Source organism: Nelusetta ayraudi, unplaced genomic scaffold (assembly GCF_046127955.1).
Source record: "Nelusetta ayraudi isolate G7.1 ecotype Tasmania unplaced genomic scaffold, CSIRO-AGI_Nayr_v1 ptg000045l, whole genome shotgun sequence".
NCBI lineage: Eukaryota > Metazoa > Chordata > Actinopteri > Tetraodontiformes > Monacanthidae > Nelusetta > Nelusetta ayraudi.
Window position 1 is genome coordinate 1,070,641 of NW_027466095.1, and position 23,189 is coordinate 1,093,829.

Consider the following 23,189-nt stretch of genomic DNA (forward strand, 5'->3'; position numbering starts at 1 on the left):
GAGTGCCAGGCTGCGGATCATGAGCAACGTATTTGCGCGGTGGAAACTTCCGTCACTGAACTGCAGTTAGAGAACAAGACGCTACGGGCCAAGCTTTCCGATCTCGAAGGGAGATCCAGGCGCAACAACATAAGAATTCTTGGCATCCCAGAGGGTGAAGAGAAGGGGAGGCCGACTGAGTTCGTGTCCGACCTGATCCCCAAGCTGCTGGGCGACGACAACTTCACCAAGCCGGTCGTTATCGATAGAGCGCACCGTATACAACAGCCCAAACCACCGGAAGGCTCCAAACCCCGCATGATAATCGCACGGGTGCATCTAACACAGGAGAAGGAAAAGATCCTGCGGCTCGGGAGGCAGTGCTCCATGGAATACGAAGGTAACCGAATCCTAATCTTTCCCGTCTACACCGCGGAGGTGATGGAACAACGGCGAAACTTCCGTGAGGTGCTGCAGCTGCTCAGAGAGAAGGAGATCCGCCACTCGCTGCGCTTCCCGGCCAGACTGCACATTCATCACCAAGGGCAAGTAAAAACATTCAACGACCCGGACGAAGCTAAGACTTTTATCAACCAAAAACTCTGAGAGCTCTCTTTTCTGTTGGTGAATAGAGTCTAAACATGTTCTGAGCAAAATTATACTTACGCGTTTTGTTTTGTTTTTTGTTTTGTTTTTGTTTTTCAAAAGCTAAATTCATATCTCTAGTGTGCTGATGAGGGGCGGTTGGATGGAGTTGTTCTGCTTTTTTCTTTTGACCCGCGTTCCCAGCTTAGGATGAGGGTAACTATGCTTCGTTTGGGGAAGCTTTGGGTGGGGGGCTTGTTGGGGTGTTTAATTGTTCATGTTATTATTTTTTTTTTCTGTTTGGGGCTGGCTGCCAGACTAATTGTTAAGTTTGTATCTCATTCTAATGCAACAGGTACCATGCGTGAATAAAATTTATTTAGTGCATGTCCTTGGTCTCTTGGAACGTACGTGGTTTAGGTCACCCAGTTAAACGAGGCAAAGTGTTTTCACATCTAAAATCACTGAAATCTGACATTATGTTTTTGCAAGAAACACACGTTAAAGCCACTCAGCATCGGAGACTCAGGGCCAACTGGATTTCACAGGTCTATCAGTCACCGTTCACATCAAAAGCCCGAGGCGTTGCCATTCTCTTTCGAAAGACTGTGCCCTTTCGGTTTCAATCATCGACAACTGACCCAAATGGCAGGTTTATAATTGTAACTGGGCATATAAATTCTTTTCCTATCACACTACTGAATATTTATGGGCCAAACACAGACGATCCAGCTTTTTTTCGAAAGGTGTTTGATCTGATCCCCGATGATGACTCAAGCCACATAGTAATTGGGGGTGACTTTAATTGTTACCTAGACCCCTATTTGGATAGGCTGTCTTCTGCCCCTCCCCTCCCAATATTCTTGCCTTACAAACCATCAACAATTTGATGAAAACAAAAAAGGTGGTGGATATTTGGAGATTGCAGCACCCATATGATCAGGATTACTCTTTTTATTCACATGTTCACAGATCATACACACGGATAGACTATTTTTTAGTCGATTCCAGATTGATTTCTAACGTAACTCACACTAAATACCACAACATAATAATATCTGATCACAGCCCCGTTAATATTAACCTTAAAATGTGCTTGCCTAGGCAAGCCTACAGTTGGCGTTTTAATCCCTATCTCCTTGAGAATCAGACTTTTAAAACATATATTACCACACATATATCACAGTTCCTTGAGACCAATGACAACGGGGAGGTGAACGATACAATACTGTGGGAAACTCTCAAAGTGTATATTAGAGGGCAAATTATTTCTTTTGAAGCAACTCTGATAAAGACTAAGCGTGGTAGATTGGAAGAGATCGAAAAAGAGCTTCAGACCGCTGAACAGGTCTATAGAAATTCGCGACTTCAATCAGATCACAATACAATTCTTAAATTAAAGTACGAATATAATACAATTCTTGGAGATCAAACAGGCAACCTAGTATTAAAACTTAAACGGAAGCACTTTGAGCTCGGTGACAAGCCGCAGAAGCTGTTGGCAAGACAGTTAAAAGGAGAACAAGCAAAGCGGGCTATTCATAAAATAAAATCTAAATCTGGGGAGATGCTTACAGACTTAAAGGACATCAATAATCGTTTTAGAGAATTTTACTCAGATATTTACACATCCAAATCAACAGCGACACAGGAAGACTTTGAGCAATTTTTTGATTCACTTCACTTTCCAAAGCTGGACACAGCATTTAGGGAGAGTCTGGACTCTGATTTCTCACTCTCTGAGCTACAGGATGCCATTAGGGCATTCCCCACTGGTAAAGCGGCGGGCCCAGATGGGTTTGGGCCAGAGTTTTACAAGGCTTTTCTTGGGGACCTGTCACCCTTTCTTTTAAGAATGATCCAAGACACGTTTAAAAACAAACAGCTTCCACCCTCTCTCAGTGAAGCAAATATTTGTGTTTTACTAAAAAAGGACAAGGACGACACAGACCCAGGCAGCTATAGGCCTATTGCCTTATTAAACTATGATCTGAAAATAATTACAAAAGTTTTAGCTAACCGACTCGGAAGGAATGTAGCAAGTATAATTCATCCAGATCAAACGGGATTCATTCCGGACAGATACTCCTTCTGCAATGTCCGCAAAATTCTTAATATTATGTATGCAGACTATGGCAAAAAGGACAGAGCAGCTATATTGTCTTTAGATGCTCGCAAGGCGTTTGATATGATAGAATGGCCTTATCTATTTGCGACACTTAAGAAATTTGGGTACGGTGACACTTTCATAGAGTGGACCAAAATACTATACAGCAAACCAAAATCTTCCATCCTAACGAATGGGGACAGGTCCAGTCCATTCACCCTGCAGCGGGGCGTCCGCCAGGGGGACCCATTGTCCCCCCTGCTGTTCAATATAGCGCTGGAGCCGCTGGCTATCGGTATCAGAGGACATCCACACATTAAAGGTATTGAGTCTGGGAGTACCGAGACCCGTGTGACCCTTTATGCGGACGACCTCCTTGTCTGTTTAGTTAATCCAGTGGTCTCCATTCCAGTCTTGTTAGAATATATAAATGCCTTCGGGAGCATCTCTGGCTACACCATAAATTGGGGGAAGAGTGAGTTCATGCCCCTAACTGACCAACTCACTGATGACTTTCTGACAAGTCTGCCTTTTAGAGTGACAAAGGAGTGTTTCACCTATTTAGGACTTAAACTGACCAAAAGCCCTAGGCATCTCTTTAAATTTAATTTTGCAGAATCCATAGATAAACTTAAAACAAATATTGAAGCTTGGAGAATATTGCCCCTATCTATGATTGGCCGGGTAAATGCAATCAAAATGGTGAGCCTACCCAGGTTTCTATATCTTTTCCAGAATTTGCCTATATACCTAAATGCATCTTTTTTTAAGAAACTTGACTCTGTCATATTGCCCTTTGTGTGGGGTTACAAATCTCACAGGATATCCAAGGCTCACCTTCAAAAGTCTTCCAAAAATGGTGGTCTTGGACTACCGGTTTTTAAACACAGCACAGAAGTGATAAAGCTGAGGAGAATCCTTTGTGGCTAAAGTTGGAGGCTGCTGCTGCGGTCAATACGTCATCACTTCCTGCCCTTTTGTTTTCTGATCCCGCCCCGGTAGCCAAACTAATTAACCGTAACTTTTTTGTGAAGAACTCTTTACGTATCCTAAAGCAAATAAAAGCAGCTTACCAGGTTCCTAGTGTCTCCATACATGCACCTATATGTCAAAATCATTCATTCCTGCCTGCTCGACTGGATGGGGTGTTTGCGGCCTGGAGAGAGAAGGGTATTAAAACATTCTCAGATCTGTACATTAACAGCCAATTGGCATCATTTTCTCAGTTAAGCAACAAATTTAATCTTCCAAACTCTCACTTTTTTCGATACCTCCAAATCAGACACTATGTCAAGGAGAATTGGCCACATTTAGATTCTACCCCCACCACCAGTCCTTTCCTTGCTCCAGACTCCAAACAGTTCATTTCAAAATTTGTGGGTTCATTTTCTAAGTCAGCTTCCTCTGATTCTATTAGGGAAGCCTGGTCCAAAGACTTGAACTCTGAAATATCAGTAGAACTTTGGGAAGAGGCACTGCAACAAGTCCATCGTTGTTCTATTAACTCACGTCACAGGTTGATTCAGTTCAAGGTGATGCACCGGTTGCACTACTCCAAAGCAAAACTAAACCGTATTTTTCCATCTGTGTCTTCTGTATGTGATGAATGTCAAATTGCTGAGGGCTCATTAGCGCATCTTTTTTGGTTTTGTCCTAAGCTGCACAATTTCTGGTCAGCTATATTCGAACGGATGTCGAAAGCCTACTCCAGAGTCATTCGGCCTAATCATGACCTGGCCATCCTTGGATGCTCGACTGTGACTTCTGATCTTCCACGTGACACTCAGGTCGCTCTGCACCTAGGGATGGTGGTGGCAAAGAAGCTTGTTCTCCTAACTTGGAAGTCCACCACTCCTCCTACCTTCACTCACTGGCTCAGCGAGATGCTTTCAGTTATTCGAATGGAAAGACTGCGCCTGCACAAACCCAATGAACAGAACAGATTTGAGAGAATCTGGGCACCCTTCCTGGCCAAGTGTCAGGTGTGATACCTGACACAAACTTTCATATGGTACTTGCTTTAGTTTTACAACTGCAACTATGTTTCCTTTTTTGAATGTAAGATGTCGAATCATTACAGTCTGGCAGCCCCTTTTCTTTTTCTTTTCTTTGTTTTTCCTGCTTTTCTTCTGTTTTCCTGTAAGTTTTGTAAAGTTAAGAACTGTAAATAAAATATATATATATAAAAATGAAAATGAAAATGCAGATTGAATGACTTATTAACCATTTTAATTATGAGTCAAATAATGCAGCTTCGTTCTTAAAATGAAAAAGCATTTCTGTTATTATATTCTTATTTTAATTTGGATTATGGTAACTGCTTCCATATATAACAAATACATCCATAAATATATACAATGTGAGAATTGTTTCTTGCAAGAGCTGTACTTCAACCCATGACCATCGATAAAAGTGTACACATCTAATCGTAAACAATCTGCTGCAACCTGAATTTCCACTTCTGTGTCTATAAACCAGTCACAGCTTGACTGATGGCTCTGAAGAAGCAGTTTCCATCAGCCTCTACATTCTCATTTGTACACGGCGAACCTAATGGGCCTTTGCAATCAGAAATTGGAAAACTCGCACGGTCCAAATGAATCTTCAAGTTTTTGCAAAGGTCTAAACAAACATCAACATCAAGGGGAGAGAAGTTACACTCTTCATTGGTCACAGCACTGACAAACTCTACGTCAGAATTATCCATGTCAAAGTGAGGAGTTTTGCTCTTCTGAAGTGACTCACTGTTGCCAGCTGGTGCTGGAATTTTAAACCGTGACCGGTTTCGCCTTGATGAAAAGAACCATGCAGAACCTTGGCTAATCTAATACCAGTGCCATGATCTGCCACTGCATCTTCACTAGTACTAACTGATGATGGATCACAAATCACATGTGCGAGGCGTAGAACGAGCGGAGCAGTCAGAGGCAACAGAAGAAGAAAGAAAAGCCTCCTTAGCTTAGTTGATCTTCTGTGTTGCCTCCTGGACGGTGCTGGCCTCCTCTGGCTTGGTGCTGGCAACCACGGGAGCCACAGGAACCACGGGCACAGCTCTGGTCATCTGTGGCGTCGCCTCCACATGATTAAAATAAGAAAGATGTGATTTTATGCCAATAAACATAGAAAGGAAAACACTAGGCTTTACACGATCACGATTTTTGTGCCGATCACCGATCAGTGAGTTTAAATAAACCGATCACCGATCACCGATCCAATCACGTTAGGGGCAATAAATACTTGTTTCTGTATACCCCTTGCCTTCTCACGAGCACCGTCTAAAGTTGTTTGCTTTAGCAACCGTTTCAGAGTTTGCTTTTCTTTTTCTTTCTCCGCGTGTTTCTTAAACTCGACATGCTCCTCCGTGTGTATCTTTTCCAAGCGCCTGATTAAATTTGTGGTGTTGAAATTTTTTGCCAAAGTTCCCCCGCGAGGTACTGTAGCGTTGCATATATTGCAGATTCAAAGAAACTTTATTGTCCGTCACATAGTGACAGTAATCAAAACAGGAAGAGGCACGAAGATGAAAATGAAGGTTTTTGAATCATGAACCATTAGCTCTCGGTGTTATGCCCCGGCCTAGGGGGAACCAGGACACAACATAAAGGCTCACCCCCTTCTCCCAGCTCTAAAATTAGACAAAGGTGCTTCGTCCACAGGATGGTTTTTATTAAACGTCACCATCATTGCACTGGCGTCAGGGAGGGCATGGCCAAAACAACAAACAAAATGGCTCTCTTATGGATCTTACCTATGAAGAAAACAATCAAATAAATGACAGTCAAACTAACCTCCTTAACTAAAACACAGGAGAAAAGGGTCACAACACAAATGGCTTCCCTCCCCTACGGGCTACGTGGACACAAAGGGAACTGAAATAGATTACAAAACAGAATTGATGGCTGAACACAGAATGCTGCTGCTGCGGCACATGGCCTCTGGTTGGGAGCTGGGAGAAGGACAAAGAGACCGAGGTGTTGAAGTCCTCCTCCTTAAATATTGGCACCAGCCAATCACCTTTCCGCACCTGGAACAAGCAAAAAAAAGGGAACACAGGATCTACTGCGCCATCTAGTGCCCAAACGGACACACAGCAGACAAAAGGAACTGACAACAATGTAAACCCAAATCTATACATTTACATAACACTCGGATACAAACAAATAAACATGTCGATGCTGTGAAACTACTTTGGAGGAAATGAGACAGATTAAAAAAGTTTCAACACGACCATGATGTCATTGATCGGTGATTCATGACATGACGCCCGATCATGAACGTTTCAAAAAATGCCAAATATCGGCCGATCCGATACAGCCGATAAGATCGGTGTAAAGCCTAGAAAACACACACAGGTGATGAAGTGGAAATGAATAAGTACAAACCTGCTGCACTGCTGTGACATTGCTGGAGGCAGACTCAGTCATGTGGACAGTTGAACGTGTTGCCCACACCTGCAAATACAAGGACACAAAGTATCGTTTAAAGAACTGCATTTATTGTCCTATCACAAAGATGCACACAATGAAATACACATATCCCAAATACCAACATGTCACTTGTTTGTTTTGGTTTTTAAGGCAACGCGTGCTGATCGACGTCTCAGGCTGGACATCTGGAAGAACATAAAGAAATTAATTCATAAACAAAGTAACACACTAATTAAACTGTACATGTACTGTACATATGTGATCTTGTGTTGATAATAGGGGTGGGGCGATACGGCTAACCCACGATTCGATACTGTGACGATATTTGGCCCACGATAATGACAACATCACGACACACGATATCTTCGATATCTTCGAAATTTTGCAGACGATATTGTCATAACCCGGCTCAAGAGGTATGACAATAACGGAAGGGACACTGCAGATTGCGATTAATCAAAAGGTTTATTATAACAAAATAGATAATTGTAAGCAAAATAACGAAATATATGGTGTGTGTTTGTCAGTATTCATCAGTAATGTAAGTGTGGATGAGTGAATAATAGGATGTGGGGTGTTGTCAGGTGCAAAACAGAACAAAAGAAGCTGAGAGTCAGCCAGACGCCCATGGCTGCTGGATGGAGAATGGGGAAGAGACCGAGCGGCACACGCAGTCGGCCTTTTATCCTGCGGGGGGCATCGGCACAGGTGTCCTAATCGGAAGATGCCACTACCAAATCCACCGCTACCTAGAAATGGGAAAACAGCTGGGAGCCACAACAAGTTATATAGAGACAGGGTCGTCACAATATGTGACTGAAAAAGAAAAAAATACCCATAAAAAGGAAAATGCCTGTGATCTTGCATTTATTCCAAAACTTTGTATAATGTACAAACAAACGTGCACTGCACAAGCAAACATATTAAAGTGCATGAACATTAATAACTTTCATGTAAACAAGGACAGTGCTTGCTGGTAATGTAAAGTCAGTAGCAACTTGTCTTATCTCAACTTGGGGACTTGGGATATACAAACCGACGGGAAGATGAAAGAGGGAAAAAAATCCTTTCACTGCCCCGATTCTGAAAATCAATAAAAAATGATGCAGACAAAATAAATAAATAAATAACCGCGTCCCCAAAATATACGGGACAAAGTGAAGTGCGTCCCCCATCAGTTCATTACGGGACAGGCTTTTTAGTTGCCAAATATGGGACAATCGCGTATTTTACGGGAGGGTTGGCAACCCTATCTAGACCACAGATGGAAATTAAATGAGGTTTTGTCATTTTCCATAAAAAACGGGACAAATTGTGTCCCGGGAGAGATTTTATCTTTCCCGGGACAGGTAGTGAAAAAAGAGAACAATTATGGGAAAAACGGGACGGGTGATAGCGAACGAGGCAGCTCTGCAGATTCGTAGTGTTGCCATTGTATTTTACCTTCGCAAAACAGTTGTTGCGTCTCGTAAAAGCCAAAGTGGGTCCACACTTTAGAGTGGTAACTTGCGGGTGGGTCTTTGATTTGTTTTCCGTTGTTGGTATTTTCCGCCGTTCTTGCATGTGCTCTTCCGTTGTTAACTCGTCTTATTCACCGGCCGCTGCTTTCGCCTACTTGACTCTTACGGGATTAGCGCCCCCACAAACAGGACAGGAGAGATTAATAGTTGACGGTGACAACGGGGTAAATCCATAATGTGTGTTGAAATAAAATATTGATATTTGCCGTCAGTGTATCGATTATTTATTGCGAAAGAAAGCACAACAATGTATTGGAATATAGATTTTTTTTTCACCCACCCCTAGTTGATAAGTGTATGAATAATCGTGTGAATGATGACTCCACGACGGTCTCCATGTGGTCCAGCAGCACAGCCTCACTGAACCACAAAGGATTGGACGGGATGTCTGTGTAAAATGCAGTCTCAACAGCTGTTGGTACCGTCTATAAAAAAAAAGAGGAGAGGAAATCAGAGTCAACTTAGGATAAGTGTTCATTTTCAAAATAAAAAGTTGCACTGTTTGACAAATACACGATTGGGGGGAAAAAAAAAAAAAAAAGGGATGAACAGGTTACCTCAACCTCCTGTCCAACAAGAGTCCATTCAGGAGCAGGTCCATACACTGGCATGTGGACAGGACCTGTCACAACCACTCTGGGAGACACCCTGGGCGATGATTGGTTGTGGCACAACACCCCTGGCCTAGGTGAAGGGGGTGCGAGCTGATGGAGCACTGCAGCATGCAGACGCTCCACCAAAATCAGTCCTGAGGTGCACCTAAACAGAAAACAACATGTTAACACATATTTGTCATATCAAATGAAGAGCAAGTAAGGCTGAAGAAGGCAAAACTTACACCATCATAACACCACCATGTACAGCTGACGAAGGGGGAGGTGATTGACCATATACACAAATGTTAAACCTGGAAGAAGTGTCACATAATCAATTATGTAATCACACAATTCTAAGAAATATCTGTTAGCACAGTGTCACTGAAGAGAAAAAAATACAACAAAAATGTGTATTTTACACACCCACGCGTGCAGCAACACGATAATATACTTGACGTAGCGCCGACCCATACCTTCTTGTTGCTGGCCCCGTTTTTGCTCCAGGCGTCGTTTCATGGCCAGAGAGCGACGGAATGCCTTGGTGTTCGGCATCTGAACAATGAAATGAAAGATTGTGTCATTTTCAATGAAAGACAATGATAACACAAGTTTACAGAAAAAAGTGATGTTTTCTCACACACGACATCAAAACACAGAAAGGTTTCTGTACCTTTGCAGCTGGAGACGATGAGCTTAAATCAAAAAAGCAAAAGAAAATGTGTAGGTGTACTCTTGGACCCTAACCCTAATGCCATACAAGTCTATGGGGTGAAATTTCAACTTTGTCCTACAGATATGGGGCCACTTGCTTTTTCATCAGGAGCCCCCAAGAAGCACCCACGCCAAATTTGGGGCTTCTAGTACTTGAGGAACCCCAAAACCCTAACCCTAATTTCAGCTAACCCTAACCCTAACCCTAGTTTCAGCCTTATCGTTAACCCTAATTCAATGCAAGTCTATGGGGTGAAATTTCAACTTTGTCCTAGAGACATGGGGCCACTTGCTTTTTCATCAGGCGCCCCCAAGAAGCGCCCACGCCAAATTTGGGGCTTCTAGTCCTTGAGGAACCCCGAAACCCTAACCCTAATTTCAGCTAACCCTAACCCTAGTTTCAGCCTTATCGTTAACCCTAATTCAATGCAAGTCTATGGGGTGAATTTTCAACTTTGTCCTAGAGACATGGGGCCACTTGCTTTTTCATCAGGAGCCCCCAAGAAGCGCCCACGCTAGATTTGGGGCTTCTAGCCAATGAGGAAAAATTTGGAGCGGACACAACAGGGTTACAGCTGAGAAAGGACTGTTGCCACTCACTAGACCAAACAAATGGTTTCAATGGACTGGTTAATTCTTCTCTCGTGGCCGGCAGCTCCACTGCCTTAGTGCTGGAGATGCCCGCTCAGGGGCGCCGCCAGGAATTTTGGGCCCCCTTCAAAAAAACAAAAACAAATGGGCCTCCTTTGCGCAGCGCTTGTCAAAAGCTTAACATCACTCTAAAAATACAGTATAGTTCAATAATAGTGCTTGAGTCCATCTTTAACAGTGTCAATGTATTTTTATTGTGAATTCTCCACAAAGCAAACTCTTAAACATTTATGAATGATTCATGAAAAAGATACTTGATGTCTCTCGGACAAAGTTGAGCTTTGACCTTCATAGACTTGCACTGCATTAGGGTTTAGCGATAAGGCTGGAATTAGAGTGAGGGTTTTGGGGTTCCTCATGGGCTAGAAGCCCCAAATTTGGTGTGGGTGTGTCCAGGAGGATCCTGATGAACCTGAAAGTGGCCCCATGTCCCTTAGGACAAATTTGACCTTTGACCTCCATAGACTTGCATTGAATTAGGGTTAACGATAAGGCTGAAACTAGGGTTAGCTGAAATTAGGGTTAGGGTTTCGGGGTTCCTCAAAAACTAGAAGCCCCAAATTTGGCGTGTGCACTTCTTGGGGGCTCCTGATGAAAAAGCAAGTGGCCCCATGTCTCTAGGACAAAGTTGACCTTTGACCCTCATAGACTTGTATGGCATTAGGGTTATCGATAAGCGATACAAACCTGGTGAGTTTAAGACTTAATGACTCTACGTACATGAATGTATGGGGTACCCCGTCCTTACCTTGTTCCAACCTTCCCTCCACAAACCTGGCTGTCCAGTGCCGAAGTCAAAGTGAGAGAGAGAACAAAGAAGGAGGAGGGCCTGTGACGCCGCTGCTGATTGGCTCGTTGGTCGGTTGAATGAGCCAATTCTAGAGCTCCCCTCGGTGTCCACACACTGCAAAATATATCTAAGAAATAACAAACAAACAAAGCATCCACCCCCCCTACGCCCACTCCCCCCCCAAAAAAAATAATTCAGCAAACAGAATTAATATTGTCAACAACTATTTATTCACTTAAATTGCTGACAGTGTCTTCACTGCCTTGTAATAAAAAGGTCACTAAGGCATTGCATCTTAAAACAATCTCAAGCAATCATTTCTAGAATGCAAGTGATGTTGTGTTGTTACAATATTCACCGTCATCATTATTGAACATTGATTCAGATTCCCTGACACTCAGTTACAAACAAAAAAAGAACAGTATGGGGACAGCATATAGTGTTGTGTTCCTATCACCACTGATAACATGTTTGTTCCAACAGACTCCCACCCACCCTCAAGTTACAACTACCAGGGGAGTGTATCGCTACCTATGCCTAGTACACAGCTCTACTCCCCAATAAAATCTTTCCATTCTTTCCATCTTTCCATTCTGCCTTTCCATTCTTTTTTGTATGAGGCTGTGGTGTCTCGCTCATGGATAGTGTCCTGTAGCACTTCTGTCTGAATGACAGAGAGAAGGGTTGCCACACACTTGGATATGTGAGGTGCAGGGCATAGTAGTAACCCATCAGATGAAGCAGACGGTCACTCAAGTCTTCCTTGGCAAGCGTGGTGGCGGGAGTGGCTCCAAGACAGATGAGACAGCGGGTCCCATCAAACAGCAACACAGGGGTGCAGAAAGACCTCTTCCGCGAGTACATTGTGGGATCTTCTGTTGGCTAAAGAAAAAGAAGAAGGAAACGCCACATCCATGCATGGAACTATGAAGTGTTGAATGTGAGAAAATGCGAACAAACTTTCACCTGAATGACATGAAGCAGTGCCTCACTGGCATGTCCCAGCTTCTTCGGTGGTGGACTTGGTGAAGGAAAGAGTGTGGGGAGTGTCCTGAGCAGCGCGATGGAATATTCCACTGGAATAGAACAAATCAACTTTGAGTTCAAAGTTAGTCTTCCTAAAAATGAGTCTTATTAGGTTTGTGTTGATCACAAAAATTTTTTTATTTTTTCAGCATGAAGAGTATTACCATTCTGCATCTATTCATTCAGCGCAACATAAACCATCCTATGTCCAAGGAAACAGCTACACAGTCAATTAGAGACACAGCAAAATGACTCACCTACATCCAGCGTTATGCGTGGCTTCATCACTTCATTTTTTTTCCAAACACCATAAAATTACACATTGGTGCAGAAGTCTTCCCATCTCTTTTTTTAGTTCATCAATGAATTTTCTGTTGCCCTTATCCAGAATGCGCCGCAGCTCATTCATCACCTATAATGCAAGTCAATGTTAAAATCTGCAAAAATGCTTGCTTTTCATCATAAACCAAAACAAGTTAATCACTTACACGATAAAGATCCTTGACACATGGATATGCATCCAGGATCTTTGTTGGCCTTGTCCTGTTCTTTCAGAACATCACTATCAATGAAGGATCTTCTTGCTTGAAACTGCAGGTCAAGAATTTGGGAGACAGCATCTTGGTTGGGTTTTGGTTTCTTGTACAGCTCCTGCAGGGTCTGATAATGTCTGGCCTGTGCTGTCAGACCATCTTTGGCTGATGAAATGGAGGAAACAAATCAGTAAATCAGTCAAATGGATGAAATTGTTTGGAGCATCAAAATATATCAAATGACAATTCAAATGTAAAAATGCCTGTGATATATCATGATATCCAAAACTATCACAACATTGCCTAGCTTTCATACATTATCATTATTATTAAAATGGACATGTTTCTACTTATGTGAAGTGTGGCCATTATCAGAACTGTGCCCTGGTGTGTGACACAAAATAATTGTTGATCCACCAATTGAGTCTGCATCATGATCTTCTTGGTCACTTGCTGAGAAGTCAATGCAATGCCTTTTCTTCTTGTGGCCCCTCTCTGGTGAATCTCTTGTGAAGATTCTTGTAAGTGCTCGCCTGTGGTAAATTAAATTTCACTCATTGAAAGAACAAATAAAGATGGAAAGTGAACATGCACAGATAAAAAAAGTATCAGCCAAAAATAACCACACGCTTCAAAATCTAAGTGCGCAAAATAATATAATCACTTACATGTTTCATTGTTTTGTCTTAATCCTTCAGCATGGGATAATACTCCACTAGTCTTTTAGCCATTGCAGTGACTTCATGCTTAGAAGGGTACCGGACCCCCTCTCCTTGCTGACTGGCTCTCAAGATAGAAATCATGCTGGTGACAGTGTTTCTCACCAGCCTGCATCTCAGCTCTTTGAACATGACACATTTCCCCTCACTGGCAGGGCGGGCCATCTGGAAGTAGTGCTTACGAGCTTGCTCCAACTCACTGTCTGTATAGAGGGTGGGCAAACTTTTTTAGCAACGGGCCACATGACAGACCTGCATCGAGTTGGCGGGCCACGGAAGGGGGGGTTGTAGGTAGGTACAGAATTAGTCCGGGTGCAGAATCGTTCTGGGCGTAGTGACTGCCCGATACGGCAACTCCATTAGGACATACCTCTACATCGCGGTCGAACGTGATATATGGATAGATCACGGTCAAAACGCTATTTCGCGGGTGATAAATAGATAGATAGTGTGTGTTGAATACATACATTCGTATATATATGTATATATGTATATATATATATATATATATATATATGTATACATAAATATATGTATATATGTATATATATATATATATATGTATATATATATATATATATATATATATATATATATATATATATATATATATATATATATATATATATGTACATATATATGTACATATATATATATATATATATATATATATATATATATATATATATATATACATATATATATACATATATATATATATATATACGTATATATATATATATATGTGAAGAGAGAGAGAGAGAGAGAGAGAGAGAATTTCGTGTATACAACATAATACAAACAAAGTACTGTAAATACGGCAGGGATTGACAGAAAAAAAAAGATAACCTTAATCAACCGATGTAGTTTGTCCTAATAGAGTTGCCGTATGTGACGTTGTTGGCATTCACCCACTGGACAGAGGCGACTGCCAATTACGTCACATACGGCAACTCTATAAACGTACCGCGATCTATCCATATATCACGTTCGAACGCGATGTAGAGGTATGTCCCAATGGAGTTGCCGTATCGGCAGTCACTTCCGCCGGAACGATTCTGCACCCAGAATTATTCTGTACCTACACCTCGTTGACGGGGGGGAAGCACGCTATCGCTATCGCGCTACACTAACTCGGCAAAGTTACGTGCCGACAAAGTTTCGTTGGGGGGTGCGGTGTTGGGGGGTTATGACTGGCTTCACGCGGGCCGGACAGAGACACGCAGCGGGCCGGGGTTTGCCCATGTCTAGTATAGACAACATATTGTGGAGGAGCAGGAAGCTGTAGGGTCCTCTTTGGGCTGCTTTTCACCAAAGGAGTGGATGTCTGAGGACAGATTGGAGATGTTCCTCCTGGTGAAGACACAGTTCCTGGCTTCATTCGGGGCAGCCTTGTCTGGTACGGTGGAATTCTCAGCCGAGAGGAAACCAGATCCAGAACATTATGAACAAGAGAGAAACAATAGACACAATTAGGAAAAAAGAAAAAAAAAGTGTTATGCTAGATGTTTTCAGAGCAAAGTAGGTAACCAATCACATCTACACTAATAAGGGCCCAAATCCGTTTCCTCCTGAGAAAGTGTTCTGGTCCAGGAAAAAGGTCTCTCAAATCATCACGACTGAGGGTGTGGAGCAAGACTTCATCGATGTTGGCAGCTATAAAGACAGTCCAATCATTAACAAACCTACATTTTTTAACTGATGAATTTAATTCAACTTGACAAGTCAAACCAAGTTTGTTTTGTGCCAATTTCTGTTATCAGAATTAATTGTAAATGCAATTCAGTTTAGACATTTTGTCTCAAATTTGTAAAATACTTCTTTTTGAAATCAGTGTCAGCATACAGTTATTTTAATTACTTAGCGGACAAATCACAGTAATGGAAATTTTTTCATACCTACACATGAAATACCATTTAAAATTGATACTGTGACATCATCCAGCTCATCCATTATTGGCCCCGGTTTGGATGTCCATTTAATTTCTCCTCAATCTGGCAGGGGAAAAAAATCATCATATTAAGGTCACAATTAGGACAAGCTGGCCTTCCGACTCAAGTTTTTTTACAATGCCCATCTGCCATGGATCCCAAAGTTCCCATGCAATTAAAAGTTGTGACACCTTATCTGAATGATAACCTTAGACAGCTCAACGGATTGCTAGTCATACAGACAACAATCAAAATTGGAGTGAAACTTGTAACCACAATGCCTGCAACATGGTGGTACTTATGGTAATAATCATCAAATACCAGTGTTCTTTGTGACAAAATGACAACATCTGATAGGATTGTGCCACCTTGAACTGCAATCAACTTAAATTTTGATAAAAACAAGCAAATTGTACCTAAACTACATCTTCAATCAATCCAATTTGAGCACCCTCTACCCCATAAACTGAAGATACTGCAATACAAACTTGGTAGTATAGTATTTCGTCATGCCACATATAACTAGGAATGCTAATTGCTTGTTCACATGACTAGAATTGCAGTACATCAATCCAATACAAAATACACACTTGTGACACTTGTCATCAAGCTCATAAATCCATCGAGTCGAGATGAGCACGTGCACGGAGTCGGACTCCGTGAGTTCACATAAACAGAGCATTGCGTTTGCATAAATTATGCACGGCTATCGAGCTAGAAGCCGAGTCCGATTTGGTGCACACAACCACACTATAATGCCTCTCAATGTCCTAACCCATGCCACGCAACACAAACGTGAAGAACCGATTTGAGTTTCTCACGGGACCAGCAGTGAAGTCACAACCGTCGCCCCAAATGAAATGTCGCAGCAGGAGCCTGAGGATTTTCTGAGTCAACATGCTGATCAACAGGTAACGTAATGTTGGCTTCCTTGACGACATTAGACAACTCCCTGTTTATATTTTATTCATATTTTAGTACAAAGCCTCCTTGTTTTCTGATCTGCTCCTGTTTGACTTGTTCAGTTTTTGTTTTGACATTATGTTTGTTAGTATTTATTTCAAATTAACAAGAAGTACCGGTAAATATATAATATAACACTTGCGTCGAACAAAGCATAACTAACTGTACATATCATATCTACAGGAAAGAGCTGGTACATTAAGTGAGAATATTCAAGAATATTAAGAGAAGATATATTCAGGGTTGTCCTGAGGTCAACTGTACCAACCATTGACAGAGCTTATGGAGCAATTTGATGTTATTGTACAGTAAAAATGGAATATTGGAGCTGTCGCAAAACAAAACAAAAAGCCAACTTTAAGGCTTATTATCTCCAAAATGATACAGTAATCAATCACATTTAGAAATCAAATGTTTCTAAATGTCAAGTCAGTAATGTCAAGTCAGTGCTTGATGTGTCATTAACGGCGTCAGTAATGGGGCATCGGCGGGTTTCGGGCGGAATCGCCAGGCGTTGGGAAGCGTCGGCAGGTGTCGGGGGCTCGTGGCCAGGTGGCGGACGTCACGGCAGGCAGTGGCCAGGTGGGCTCAGTCCTGCAAACGCTGCTTACAGCTTTAATTTTGTATTGCTTTGATAACACTGTTTAAGTTGAGTTTAAATTTACACTATTTTTTTTTCTTAGCTGCTAATTGTTCAAAAATGCTGATGTTAAAAGTGTGTTTGCACAGTAAATGTTATGGCACTTTAATTCAAATGGCAGTACATTTAAAATAACTGGCCGTCAAGTTCCAGGAACTGACAAACTGCACTGAGTTGAGTGAGATTCTCCAAAGGAACTCCAGTATAAATGTGGACTTTACATTCTAGTCCCCTGTGAAGAAAAACCCAAAAGTGAACGTTTTTGTGCCTCACCCTTTCTAACTGGGACATTTGCAAGGGAACGCAGACTGGTTATGCTGCTCCCTGATAAAAGAAAAATGTTTCTGCTGTTAACTCAGAAATTGCCTGTTATTATTGTGGCTCAGGATTTTATTTTTCATAAGGAACAGGATAACAGTAATGCCCTGGCATTGGCAATAGGCTTTAATTTTGTATTTGCATTTTTTTTTACTTTAGATTTACATTAAAAATGTTTCTGTGTAAAGTGCTGATGTTAAGTGTTTGGACGATAAATGTTATGGTGCTTTTGTTTATATGGCAGAACATTTAAATTAAAGTGTATGAAAGACTTCTTTTAAATTCATTATTGGCTTTTGCGTATACGACGTGATTAATCGTGATTGATGAGGTAAATCATGCGATTAATTGCGATTAAAATTTTTAATCGTTGCCCAGCCCCAGTAAAAACATTTTTCTGGTGCCAGCATTTCATGAGGCAGAAGTTGATTCATACTTCAGTGCCTTGGAGCGAATAGCTTCGCCACTCAACTGGCCAAGAGACATGTGGCCTGTCCTTCTCCAATGCAAGCGGGTGGGAAAAGCACAGGAGTTGGTGTCTGCTCTTTTCTTAGAAGACAGCCTGCAATATGATGTTGTAAAGGAAGCAATTTTTCCTGCTTATGAGCTTGTTCCTGAGCCCTACTGGCAAAAATAGGAACCATAGAAAATCTAGTGGTCAAACCTTTGTCGAGTTTGCATGGGAGAAAAGCAACCTCTTTGATAAATGGTGTGCAGCTAATGATGTCAAAAATGACTTTGAGTCACTCCGTGAGCTCGTTCTTTTAGAAGATTTTAAAGACTCTTTGCCAGAGAAGGTGGTAATGTTCTTGAATGAACAGAAAGTGTCGTCATTGTCCAAGGCTGCTGTCCTCGCAGATGAGTTTGTGTTGACCCACAAAAATGTCATCTCATCTTCCCCCCCGATCGGACAGGCCTTCTGCTTCTCGTCCCACAAGAGCCGAGTCTAGCCACCTCCCCCTTGAAAAGGCTAGAGGGAAGGGACTTCTGGTTTGGCCATAAAGCGGTAGACTGCGCGACACCAGGGCTCTCGACCGTCCAGGGTAAAAACTCCCCGAAAACTTGAATAACTATTGTCAAATATCATATTAACTACAAAGTGATCAGGGGAACGTTGGAATGGGAAGGAAAACTTGATTCAACCAAAACAGAAACACATTAACAGACAATATGGCGGAACTACCAGCTTGCTCTGAAACAGAGGGAGATGGCGAAACAAACTCCTCGTGACTAACGACACGGAAAAGGGCTCGGACTAAGAAATTATTAGCAAGGAGATACGGGATTTAAAAACGGAATCAAAAGAAGTCCTTCGCACGTTTGGAGAAACACTAAGGAACGACGTGGAAAAAGACTTGGACGACTTCAAAGACGAAATAAATCAACAACTTGCGAAAGTCGTCACCGAACAGGAGCTCCAGACCGGCAAGATCAACGAGGCTGAGTCGCGGATTGAAAAGCTAGAACGTTGGGCACAGGAAGCTAATGACGCTCTGGTCATATCACTGAGAGAACAAAAAGCTCTTCAGGACAAGTTAACCGACCTGGAGTCCAGGCCGAGGAGAAACAACCTACGTATCTATGGAGTCACTGAAGGAGAGGAGGGAGAATCTGTGGCCAAGTTTGTGGAAGACCTGCTGAAAAGCGAACTGCACCTGCCAGCAGATTTTAATTTCCAAATTCAGAGAGCACACCGCTCATTTGCACAGAAACCAGCGGACGGTGCCCAACCGAGACCCATCATTGTTAACTTTCTGGAATTTACTACCAAAGAGAGGGTCCTGAGAGAGCTATGGACAAAGAAAATAGAACTGGGGAATAAAGTACCGTCATTCCATCACGATTACGCGACAGAGATGGTCCAAAAGAGAAAGGAGTACAACACTGCAAAAAGAAACCTGAAGTAGAAGGGCATCCGGTTCCAGACGCCATTCACCAAGATGAGGACCCACTGGGATACGGGAACTCGAACCTACAACAGCGCAGAGGAGGTAAAGGAGGAATTGGCGAGACGCGGCCTGGCGGAGAAGACGGCGGTGGCGACGGGTGCGGAGGGGCCTGCGGCACTCGGTGCCCCGCACTACGACGGAGTGGCAGTGCAAGGAGGGATCCTGGAGGGGCTACGCATCAGCAGCGACACGAGCCAGAGAAAAGCTACAAGAGTTTCAAAGATTCTTTGATTAAATTCAGAGAATACAGGGAAGAAAGCTGGTAGGGATGTTCTAGTATGACCGGTGTTTTTAGTTGACAAATTATTAAAATTGAATTCCCATGTTAATAGAAAAGAGACTGTGGGAAGTCCGGGTCGCTCCTTTTTTTCTAACGTTGGACTCATTTAGAACGACTAAAATCCTCATTGCAGGTTCAAGTGTCATTTCTAAGTTAGGTTAGATTTTTGACTGCCTTCACGCGGGCCGGGCAGAGACACGCCGTAGTTTGGCCATGCCTGATCTACAGGAAACACATCTCTCTCAACAAGAGCTAAATCAACATGATTTAAAAGCTAAACTCGACACAACTAATGGCAACAGAAGTCAGACCCGCCTGTCGAAACTTGTCAACGTCTCTCTAGCCGAACTCGGGATGTTTGATGTTTGAGGGACCTCCACCCGTTACAGAGGACTATTTTTTTTTATTAACATTACAGACAGATACAGAATAGAGGAATGTAAAATGGGAACGACTGACTTGTACTGACACAGTATTAATTACCTTATTATTTGTCTAAATAAGAGGAAGAAAAACACACTTTGGAGATTAAATGTGGGTATGCTAAATAATCCAAAAACACTGGAGGAGGTTAAGAAAGAGATTAAATGCTCTATGGAGGAGAACATAGATAGTCCAGTAGACACTACCATACTGTGGGACACAATTAAAGCTGTGATGAGAGGGAGGTTAATAGCGAGGGCAGCCTATCAAAAAAAGACGAGATGTGGCGAGGGGGAGGGTCTGGCGGAGGTGGAGACAATTCAGATGGTGGGTATAAAGGAAAATTGGGGGGGGGGGCGGGGTGCCTGACAATGCCACCTGGGGAGTTGCAGGAAGAGCTTAATGGAATCTTAATCCAATCGGAGTTCTCACCTTGTCCCCCTATACATGCAGCTGAGAAATTTGAATTACTGACGGGAACGTGTCCTCCTCCCAACAGGAGGGGGTGGAGTGAGCCTTTTCAGCTGGTCAGCTGCTTTCGGTTGACATATTACATCATTATGATATAGAATGACAGTTCATAATGTACGTGTTACTTACTTTGCAGATAAGCTGTACCCTATTTCTTGTGCTCATGGTTATCTGAAAAGATAACCATGAGACAAGAACGTTGTTTGCTGTTGGAGGGCTACAACAACACAATGTATTCGATGCTACGCTTTGTGCCGTCGCTACGGACCCCAAACTCTCGTTCTTGTTGGATGCGGGTTCTGCGCAGACTGGTGGGAGAGTTTGTGTACAGGTTTTGCAAAGGAACGGTGTCTTCAGTTATACACACGCTCATTAAAGTGCCGACCGTGGAGGAAGCTGGTGCCGCTGCACGCCGTTTCCAGCAGAATAACAGCGAAATTATCGAAATGAAAACAAATCAGAAAAACATCTCTTTGCTGTGCTTTTATTTACAAAGTTGAAATTCTTCTAACTTACAAAAAATGTGAACGAAAAGGTAGAAATATAAATACGAACGAATACGTATTTGTTCAGGGCTGCGCAAAGCCGGAGCCCTGCATTTGCTGCGCTACCCTTTTAAAAAAGGTCTCTGTTGTGTGTAATTTTAATATGTCCATCTCTTTTAGAAGAGAAAGCATCGCCCCGGTCTCATCCTCTCTCCAAATGTCAACATTCTTATTCGCGTTTGCTGGTTGTTTCGCGCCGTCTGTTTTGTTAGACGACGTAGTTGTGCGGTGGCGCGTGCGCACTTACGTTGTCCAGTTAATAGTCCGACTAAGGCGTATACATGGCCGAGAAATTAGAATTCCAATCGCATTATCTGGGTGTCTCAATCGGAGTTCTCCGATTCCAATCGGAGTTCTCAAACTCCGATCATAATCGGACTAAGGCAATAATTCAAATTTCTCTAGTACCATGTAAACGCACTGAGGGACGCAAAGATTGCACTCCGGCGCAGGTGTGATTGATGACGCGAAGGTGTTGGCAAACCCACCTGCCACATAGTTAATTAATTCAATTAATTAATTAAAGTGCTTTTTGAACCTTTGGCCGCTCCGTAGATTGTGGAAACGGGAAATGAATTGACTCACAGCACACAGTCACACGCTTGCAGCCGGCTTGTAAGCACAACAAAAAAAAAGAAAAAGACACTGAGCGTAGATGAGCACTAGGAAGGACTAACATGGATAAGGCGTCAATTGTAAATGGAAAGTTCCACTTCAAAACCCTGCCAGATGGCAGTCTTGACAGGACAAAAGTGATATGCATTTACTGTAAAGCTGTATTTAGTTTCCACTGGAGTACGAGCAGTCTTACGTTTCACTTGTCTGCGAAGCATACAGCTGACGCGGAGAGCCCTCCGCCCCCTTCTGAGGTAAAGCAAACCACGTTGGATGGTGTGGCATGGAGACCACTGGCCACGTCCACCACACGCCAACTTTCAACAGCGGGGGCTAAATGGGTGTGGCTACGGCTTGCAGGCCAATTAATGTGGTGGAGGACGAGGGTCTGCGCGATATCATATATATTATACTGACTATGGATGAATATGACACTGACTGGATGATTATGGCACTGACTGTGGATTACTATGGATGCTAAACAGCTGTTATAGGCTATACTGCCTAACTGCACTATATCAGTTGAGTCCTGTACTGTATTGCACTGCCCCCTGTTTAATGCACACTTTATTTATTGTTTTGATTTAATTTAATTTAGTTTGTGCATCACAGTTTGATGCAATGCATAAGTGTCATCATTTTGTCTTAATGGCTGCTGAAAAAAGGGGATGAATAGTTCAAGTTGGAGTTGAAAAGTAAAATAGAGAAATTTTGGTAGTACTAGTAATCATTACTATGTAATGTTACAGTTATGCCCATCTGTTATCTTTGTTGGGCTTGAGTTTATGATTATTTTTTTTACCCTGTGCATCTTTTGTTTTGTTAGTAGTACTTGCCATTGCTCCAACACGAATAAACATGCTGCATCCCACTAGATGGCGCATTTGCCTTATTTACAAGCACCACGGTCATCAGAGCTGATCGCTGCCACTCTCAGCAGCGTGTGTCTACTAAGGTCTACTAAGATTCCACAATCACCTCATGAGCAAAACAGGCTACAGGTAAAATTAAACATCTTCAGTTGAGCAACTCAGGCAAGTTAAACTGATTTAAAAACAAACAAACACTATAATGTTAGGAAAAGAATCCTCTATATGTCAATAAATACAACAGATTGAGTATTCATAAAAAAAAAAAGCTTACTTTAAATAAGAAAATCCAACAAACCAACAAGTGCAACACTAAAAAGCAAACCAACAATCAAAATAATGCTTAATTGCCTCAGTTTCGTCCCACACTTATCAGCTTAGCTACTAAGAATAACACACATTATTCACCTGGACAGAAGGAGGTTCTGAGGAACGTGTTGGTCCAGGTAGTTTCCTGTTCAGGATGTTCGGGAGATCCCTCTGGCTCAATGTCTGGAGCGCCAACATATTTTAGAATTGCTCCTACAGAGACAAAGCTCAT